This window comes from Phyllopteryx taeniolatus, chromosome 18 (assembly GCF_024500385.1).
Source record: "Phyllopteryx taeniolatus isolate TA_2022b chromosome 18, UOR_Ptae_1.2, whole genome shotgun sequence".
In the NCBI taxonomy this organism is placed as follows: Eukaryota; Metazoa; Chordata; class Actinopteri; order Syngnathiformes; family Syngnathidae; genus Phyllopteryx; species Phyllopteryx taeniolatus.
Window position 1 is genome coordinate 11,443,436 of NC_084519.1, and position 9,368 is coordinate 11,452,803.

General features: G+C 42.2%; 1 protein-coding gene across 1 annotated transcript in view; it reads right to left on the reverse strand.

The window, feature by feature from the left end:
* fut8b (fucosyltransferase 8b (alpha (1,6) fucosyltransferase)) overlaps positions 1–8,562 on the reverse strand; it is a 111,365-nt gene extending 102,803 nt beyond the window's left edge. Inside the window, exon 1 of the mRNA XM_061753780.1 lies at positions 8,401–8,562. The gene's annotated coding sequence lies outside the window, so the exon portion shown is untranslated. The remainder of the gene's footprint in view (positions 1–8,400) is intronic.
* Between the last annotated feature and the right edge of the window lie 806 nt (positions 8,563–9,368).

A 9,368-nucleotide genomic window follows, 5' to 3' on the forward strand; every position in this document is an offset into this window, starting at 1 on the left:
CCATGTGCCTCTCTTGCCCTGCATATTTATTTATGTGCCACCCAACTGTGGCTGGCACGGGTGTGTTTGTGCTTTCAGGAAACTTCATGCTGAGAGTGCTGCGAAGACGGATGCAGTGTTTTTGCCAGTTTTAGGATGGATGGATAGATGGATGCAGATCAGTCTTAGGATGGAGACTATCGTGTGTTGAATACAAAGTAGACGATGAGCTCATGTCAGGTGAATTGAGTTTTAGCGGAATTTCTCCAGCAGTCCTTGTCAGGTCTGGTTCAAGTGTCAACAATGGACTCAATGGTGCTGACAAGGTTGTTTTATGGGCCATGGGTATGTGACATTGAGGGATTTGCGGGTAGGTGGGTGTTAGTGCGCATTTCATTTTTACGCTTCTGAATGGGGTCAGATTTTATGCAAAAGTTAATGTACTGCATGTAATTGTAATTTCTAATTGTACAATGTAACTCGTACTAAACTTCTGGAATGTTTAAGGTTATTTCAAACAGCTTACTTTGAAGAATTATTGTAGAATATAGCATTTTGTGGGATCAGCAACAGCCATTACATGGCCATCCCGTACACAGTGACTCAGTACCCCACCAATTAGATAATTATGTTTGAAAACTTCAGTCACCTCTGTTGTGACGTATAAAATATGAAAGAGGGAGTAATCTTTGTCACCTTCACATGAACATTAACAAAACGTGTCCTCTGTATTTAACCCAACACAGTTGTAAACACGGCAAGCACAGGCTCATGAAGGTGGCAACTTGTGAAATAGTGCCTGGGGAGCTGTTTTTTGGGGCGCTCCGGTACCTTGCCCACAAAGAGGCATTGCGACAAGAACTGGGATCCTCAGGGTCTCAGGCGGCAATCTCAAACATTGCTTTAAACAAAACAGGGCGGGAGAAGTCAAGTGTGTGTGTGTAACTACACATCCCTGTCCCAGTATTACGCCATTCCCTCTGTTAAGGCTCTGATATTACCTCTGAAGACGCAGTATTTGTGAGGCCACTTTGTACCAATGTGTCTCAGCGACCCAGAACAATCTTGGCTTAAACAGGCAGTGTAAAAGACGTGACTACTGCATGATTTCCAACCAAATTTTTTGTGCGACCCCAAAGCAGCTAAAATGTCTGAATTATTGTAATTTACTTATATGAATTTTGTTAGTACCAAAGTACCAAAATTTCAACATATTCTTTCTAGGCCTATGTAACGGCTAAAAGAGAACAAGTGCAAAGTTTGTACTTGAAGACGCTTTGCCAAAAAAAGAATGTCAAAGCACAGCACAAATAGAGTGAAGTCCTGTCAACTGTAAATGAGGATGAAAAAAAGCAAGAAAGGAGGAACATTAACACAAAGCTTTTGGATAGTTACAGGAGTATTTCTGGACATCTCAAGTGGGGAGAGAGAAAAAAAACAAGTTGTAAAACCCACTTTGCCAGCTGCAGCAGTAATAACTCCTCAGGAAACACACATAAGCCAGCATACGCATGCACAAAACAAAAACAAAAACAAAAAAACATCCTCTCTAATGAAAGGACACCGCAGGCTGTAGAGCCAAACAGCACTGGGGCAGGCACACTCTTTGTGGGGCCATCCAAGGCAGAACCTCTGACAGGTCACAGCAGCCATGAGGAGAGCGCTCGGAGTCCTCTCTCCAGACAAATATACATTTTAACATCCTGCCAGGTGTAGCTCAAGCTATGCAAGCTTCGACTTGGATTCTACACAAATCTGAGGCCACATTGGCTACTGGGTAAATCTGGGCTAAGTTCCAAACAAGCAGTGCAGTATATTAACATTGTATCAGTGACGAGGTGAGGTTCATGGCTGGTGAGGCACTGACAGAGTCAGATTTATAAATAAATGAGCCAAATAGTGGCGTATTTGCATCAAACAAGCAGAACCCCTAAAATTAAAAACTGGTTTAAAAACATCTTATTTATTCAATAGGCTACAAATTAAATTACCAAGTCGGGTACAAAAATTTTTTCATTTAGGTATAATAATAATAATAATAATAATACAGTTTAAAAAAAATAAATAGAATATTTTTTTAACTCTATTATAATGCTCAAACATTTTAAAAATAGCCCTCAGAAGGTCCCCGCCACCCGGCCTGGCACCAGTATTCAGGCGGACGGTTCTTCCAGCCTGCGGGTTTAAATCTTCAACCCCACCAAACGGAACCAAACCTCAAACAAACAAAAAAAATAATTCGACAGGTGGAAAAGCAGTGAGACACAAAGGCAAGCAGACATGCAGGAAGGTCTACAGGGGCGTTTTCTTGCTCCAGTGCGAGAGAGTACTATCACCTTGGAAAAGACCAGCCATCTCAAACTAGGATTCAGTACCCTCGCAGACCCAGCCCGCTTTTCTCCATGGAAACCTGCCTCTCACTCGTCTTGTGATTGGCTCTTACGATCACTACACAGACACTCTGTCTTACGACGCTGATAATAATGGGCCGCTGGAAGGATGAGAGCAGAAGAGCGATGGCAGAGAGGCGCTTTTCCTACCAATTTTGCTCTCTGAAAGGCAGCAGTCTGGTGTCTGGGATTAAACACAAAAACAACAGCTCACTGGGCATTTTGCAGATGGCCAAGGTATCCTAAAGAATCTCAAGTAAGTCATAACCAGGTTCAGAGGCTCATTTTTAATGCATACTTTAAGCCTAAAAGGGGCCTTCAATGAGACAGTCTACAATAATGATGAAAAATAGTTTGAGTCTTTTTATGTAAAAAAAAAAAACAAAAACAAAAAAACAATTTACTTTTTCCTCTTGTCCAGAAAACGAGGACCCAAACTGAAGCCTCATTCAACACCTCTATAATAGATAGAATGTGTGGAGAACCCTGCACAGACAAATAACAATTCCCACAAAACAATGCTGTGAGATGCTGTGAGAATACCTGTGTAGGTATTGCCGCTTTTTTTGTTTCCTTTTGAAAATATGTGTTGTTTGTGTTTCCTTTGTTCATCTCCTTCATCTCATACAGCTGAAATTTTCAGAGAAAGAAAGTTCCCGCAACAACACGGATGTAGAAGCGAGAGAGGGGGGGAATAACAGACAGACACATACATACATACATACAGTACATATAAACACACACACACTGGAGCCAATATCAAGCATTATACACACACAGTACACTGAGCCAAAACACTGTGACGCTTGAAATTAGAATGTCTTTTCATGCAAACAGAGGCGCCTGCTGTGCAGGTGACAGGCTGGTACAGCAGACAGCATTGAAATGAAAAACAAATCCAAATGCGGTTTTAAATAAAACTCGATTCGGCGGAGGTTTGCGGCACTGCACTAAACACGGGATTGGCTTTTGCTGTGCCACTAATAGGCGCCCTGTTTCATGCAGATAAAACTTTAGAGCGAGTCACCGCCCAGTTTGGGTCACGATGCTTGATATCTAACCTCGCTGGCAAAGTAGCACTAATAAGTTCAATGAAGTCATTTGTCAAAACTGAAGACCGACAAGTCATGAAGGGTGGAAGCTCAAATGAAGGGTGGAGGAAGACATAGAGCTTTCTAGAAAGTGCACTACTTGTAAGCAAAGCAAAGCAAATTTATTTATATAGCGCATTTCATACACAAGGTAACTCAATGTGCTTTACATGATTAAAAGCATTGTAGTATACAACTAACCAGCTAAGGCAGGAATTACACTGCATGGCTAAAGTGACACATATGCAATGTTTTGTTCTCAAGTGGCACAATTTGGATATGTGACAGCGTAAATAAAAAGTAAAAACGGAATGTAACTACATATCTACGGATCAGAATGAGGACTTGTAGAAGCCCATAACCTATAATGTTATAACGGCCCATAACGTAATAAATTTGCCTCTTTTTAAGTATATTGGGCCCATAATGTAATAACTGACCAATAACGTAATAAAAGACCTGAACCTGTAAAATAATAACTTTTGGCTCATGATGTAATAACTTCTTACATTATAATTAGACTTTACACCGATTTGATCGGGCTTATCGGTATCGGACGATATTTAGCATTTTATGCTGATCGGCGGATCGGCTTTCATGTCATAATTCGCCGATCCGATCAATGACGTCATTGATCGGCTCCGCAAGACATTAACTCTGCGTCGCTGCGTGCACAGTATATTTGAATCCAAAAGCTAGTTTATTTTTAGCCTTGTCGCGTGTCTTTTGACGTAGTACTGTAAATATTTGACGGCCAAAGAAGTTATTTAAAATTTAAAAAAAAAAAAACGTCGGCAGTGTGGGACAGACAACACGTCGGAGACAGGCAACACGTAATGCCCTGATCAGACTACAAGACAAATTTGCTCTTTCACGATTGCACTGTCAGACTCCCGCCATAAAATCTTGTATTCCGATACCACCGCATCCCGTTTTTTACGATCATTGGACTTTATCTTGTCAACTCAAACGCGACCGGATACACTCGTTACCGTGGCGACGACAACAAGAGTGGAGCGCACCGACTATATTATGAGGACAAAATGGGGAAAAAACGTGTGTTGGTGGTCACCAGTGCTCAGGACAGAGGGGACGTTCATTTAAGGCTTGCCTGAGGTATGTCCACGTACTTTTAATACGATACACCTCACAAGCAGGCGATAAAATGTTATGTACCCTAGCAAGCTACTGCTAGCACGAACGGTTGGACGTAAACATGCCGCCGTTCTGTCGAATCATGCTCTAGAGTTTCGGTGTGGGTGAAGTCATTTAATTAAAAATAAAGTAATTTAATTACAGTAAGTTAGCGCCCATTAGTTCTGTCATGTAATGTTGGTTTGACCTGACTGATTAGAATACACCATCTGACTAGAGCAGTGATTTCCAACCTTTATGGAGCCAAGGAACATATTTTACAATTGAAAAATCTCACAACAAAAATGTCACAACAAGTGCATACATTAATTACTGTATTTACTTCCTGCCATCTATTTGAAGACCATTCATTTGTTCTGTCTGTCACTATGCTTCACTGGCATAAAAAGAGGAACAAAGATACATTATTTATTGTAAATATAATTTTTTGAGCAATTAAGTACACAAGTACATACAGTAAATGAACAGGTCCTTTAAATAGACACATTCCTCCATCTTGTGATCGGATCGGTTATCGGTTTTTGAAACTCGCTGACCGGCCCCAAAAATCCTGATTGTGTAAAGCATAATTAGAATGATAATAATTTACTATTATTGACCTGGTTTTAAAAAAAAATCTTTGCAAATGTAATACTAATAATTATTTTATGGGCTTCTATAGGCCTCTTTCAAATGTGGATAGAAATCTGATACATATCGGATACTTGCCAATGTGAAAAGCAGAGTAAACACACAGATCGTCAATCTAAGCTTGACGTCATCCAAAAACAGTACACCATTCGGTGACGTATATGCACCAGCAAGCATCTGCCCAAACAAGACGTGGGTTGTTTCACGTATTCCGTAAGGGTAAACATAGCCACAATGTGATTCTGTATGTCTCACTTGAAATGTACGTCAAACTAGGTAGTCGATCAAAATCGGATACAGACATTTAATCGGAACTGGGCACTTGACTCTGCAGTGTAAATCCAGCCTAAGCGGAAAAACAAAGACAAAGAACTTGCAAAGAAAATTGTGATTGCTAGTCACAAATCCAATCAAGCTCTTAATTTAAGTGCTTCATCAAAATTTATGTGACCGGGAAATGTACTGTCCCAAAGTAATTATTTGCATTTGGCTCAATACAAACAGGCCCACGCTCGGACATTCCTATTAGCTGTGAACTAGCAAAGGTGGAGGTAAAGGATGATAAAAATCTTTGCTTTGTGTAAAATATCATAGAAGACTTGAAACACATTTCCCTGGTCCTGGCAATATGTTTTACTGTTTACTTGTTCATGACTAGATTAAGGCTGCTAACTCAATCAGTCTGCCTCACGTTATCGAGGTGGACTTTATTACATAACATTAATGATGCATTAGTTTCCATGGGTGTTGACTTTCTACCACACTGGCATCAATTCAGATCACAGTGCAACAGATATTGGTTGCAAGTGAATAGAAATGATACGATCATTGTGGCACGGACAGTACTATAATCGGGTGACTGACTGTAAATCTGTCAAGCAAAGACTAATAAAGTTTGTAGTGTGGTTTGTACTACAGTCCTCCGTAGTTGTACTTGTTCACAAAGGTGAACTTTATGGATAATGGCATGGTGCCAATCACACACCCTTTAAAGCTAACGATGTCAATGTGAACAGTACCATTCCGATTTTTTCGTATCCGACCCAGGCCCCTTTCATATGAGGAATCGGTAATGTATCTGATGCGAGTGCAGTATGGACGCGCGAGTCGCGCTCATCTGACCTATACGTTATCAAAAGGTGGTAAACGTCACAATTGTTCAACCACACAGACGTGCCGCAAAAGCACAAAGGAGAAGAAAACAGTCAGTGGTGAAAAGAAGAGGCTTCAGAACTGATAAATGTAAGAGAATATTGGCCCCAGTTGCATAAAATCCTTGAAATTGCTACAAATGAGTCATGAACACAGCACATTGAAGTGATGCAACTTGACTGAGAGCCCAACATATTTGTATGTTGGGGAGGAGCAAGGTTTAGTCTGGGTTGTTAGTGGAAGTTACAGAGAATCTTCGCCACATCTGCATGCTCGGTTTAAAATTTATCATGGGCAATTATGACATTTTTTTTTGGGGGGGGGGTGTCAATTGCATTTTGTGTGTGCTATTTTTGGCAGAGGTTTACTGTATTTCAAATGGGAAAACTGTATGCCTACGAGCGTCCCCAATGAATTGTGTCCCACCTTAGATGTCCCACTGTATTAAACACACACTCAAAGGATACAACAATACTGACACAGCACATCCCCAAAAGAAAAAGTCACACCAGAGCAAACCTAACCCCTCTAATGAATTATTGCCTTAAATTCAACCAGGGGTGAAGAGTCAGTGCCCACATCAGTGCCCACAAGGCCTACTCCGCTGGCCTAATCAGACCGACATTTACAACCTGGTTTCTAATATTTGTTCCCTGAAATTGTATTAATTAACTCCCAGGACTCTAGTCTCTTCATTTCATAGCGTTTCTCTTGGCTGTGCTGATTCTAGTAGTGTATGTGGATGTTAGATTTTTTGTCCAATCAGATGTGCTGCCATGTCAATCTAATCTGCTGACTCCCTTCGGAATTAGTAGTGCTGGCACATGTAACTGCAAGAAAATTTCCAGTCAGAATCAATACAAATTCATCCAGCGAGCTGGCCCTCGATGCTGTCAGCATTTTTTCATCCTGTGATTAGTTGGTCACAGCAAAACATCTTACGCATGATGTTCTATATTTACATTATTGTCTCTTTGTCCTGTTTTCTGATAAATATTGATTTTGAACAGTTTCACAACATGCACAGTTCTGTGGTTATATTGTCTTTTTGTATAGTATGGATGGTTTTGATAATTGCAACATGTTAGTGGCGGTATTAGGCAATGAATTAAGTCGCGTAAGAAACCACTGAAGGCCCGGATACCAAATGCACAAATTCACCCGCCGCAACATTTAAAGTGTTTAGATTATAATACAGTTTTAGAGTACAAATTGTGCCACTTTTACCCCAACGTGCAGGCCTCACTAATGTGGTTGTGGTATTTAAAATAACAACAGACTGGATGATGTGGGCCACAGTGAACACACAAATACAATTAAAAAACACCAGGCATGGAGTGATATGGGCAAAGCAAATGTTGATATCAGAGCACAGACAGGACCGGAACCGCACCTCCACATAATGACAACAAACGCACGCCTGACCTGGATAAGGATGAGCTCATGCAACGCATGCAGCAGCAACGCATGCACTATACATCCAACAACAAGAAAAGAAAAACAAAACAAAATCGGGGGAGGGGGGCGATGCGATGCACACAGTTGCATTGTTGTGCGTGGGTTTGGATGTCACGCATTTGGACTGCCAACCACAACAGATAGGCAGTTAGCTTCTTCGCTATACGCCTTGCAGCAGCCTGCACGCATTGAGCTTCCACTAATGCCGAAAATCAAACGAGAAGGCTCCGTGCGAACAACCATGACAGTTGAGCAGATGCACCGGGATTGTTTACCTGCTGCTTTTCACCGCCTGACTGACGGGCACAAGCGACAGGAGGGGGTGGGGAATGGGGAAGTAGCGTACCCGGGTACGAGCGGAACAACCTTCCGGGAGCGAAGCAAAAGAAGTGTCCGCGTAACGGGACCGAGGAGCGCAGCCGCCGCTCGGTCACCGAAATGCGGCGGCGACGCAGGCAACAGGCCGGGGATGTCGCGTGGTGGAGGTGACGGCTGGGGACAAACGGACACTAGCCGCCACATAGACAGATAAATGTTCTCCTTACCTGGACGTGCGACGCCGGCTTCTTCCACAGGCATCCGATCGGGTCTGACGCGGCGGCAGGCGAACTCTGTGGCCGCGGGAGGGAAATGAGTGGAAACGGGAGAGGAACTGAGACAGTGGGGCAAAGAGCAGCAACAGTGAGGCTGGCTTGACTGGGGAGATCCGCCGGTGTCAAAGTACACGAAGGAACGCAAGGATTCTACTTCAGGAAAGGCTTTTCACAATAATACAGAGGAGTACAAATTGAAAATGTGTGCGTGTGCTATTTCTGAACGAAGGACTGTCACAATTTTATCATCTCGCCAAACTTATTACAATTTCAAATGTTTTTATATTTTCATTTTCAGTCTCGGTGACAAAATATCAAATGGCGGCAGCTATATCGACATGTTAGGTATTATTTTTCGGTCAAAACGCATTTACTATTTCTACATTTGACCATTTTTATGTTATATATTAATAAATATGACATCGAACAATTTCTATACAATAATGTGTACAAATACAGAAACACTACCTCACCGTTGATGAGCGTGCTCTCGTGTATTTTGAAGGCAGTAGAATTTTGTTTCCGGTTCTGGTCTCGCCCCTGTCACCTCTCTTGACTGATGCTGAGTCTGGTGGATCGACGAGTGAGGGGAAAACTGCAGCACGTCCCCAAGTGCTAGAATTGTGTACTGCAACTTTTTTTAATCAGCCTCCCCCCCCCCCCCCCCCGCCCCCACCCCCCTCTTCAGACAGACCAGGGACCTCATTTGTCAAGCGTGGGTACGCCCAAAAGTGTGCGTAAAGCGTGCGTACGAGCCTTTTCCACGTAAAATACGGAATTTATCAACCTGGACGTATTCGTGGCGACGTGCGTAATTCTACACCAAGCTCAAACCACGCGTGCACATAAAACCTTGTGGTAGAACAGTGAAACTACAAATAGAAATAAAAATAATAGGGTCACCAAAGTCATCCATGTGC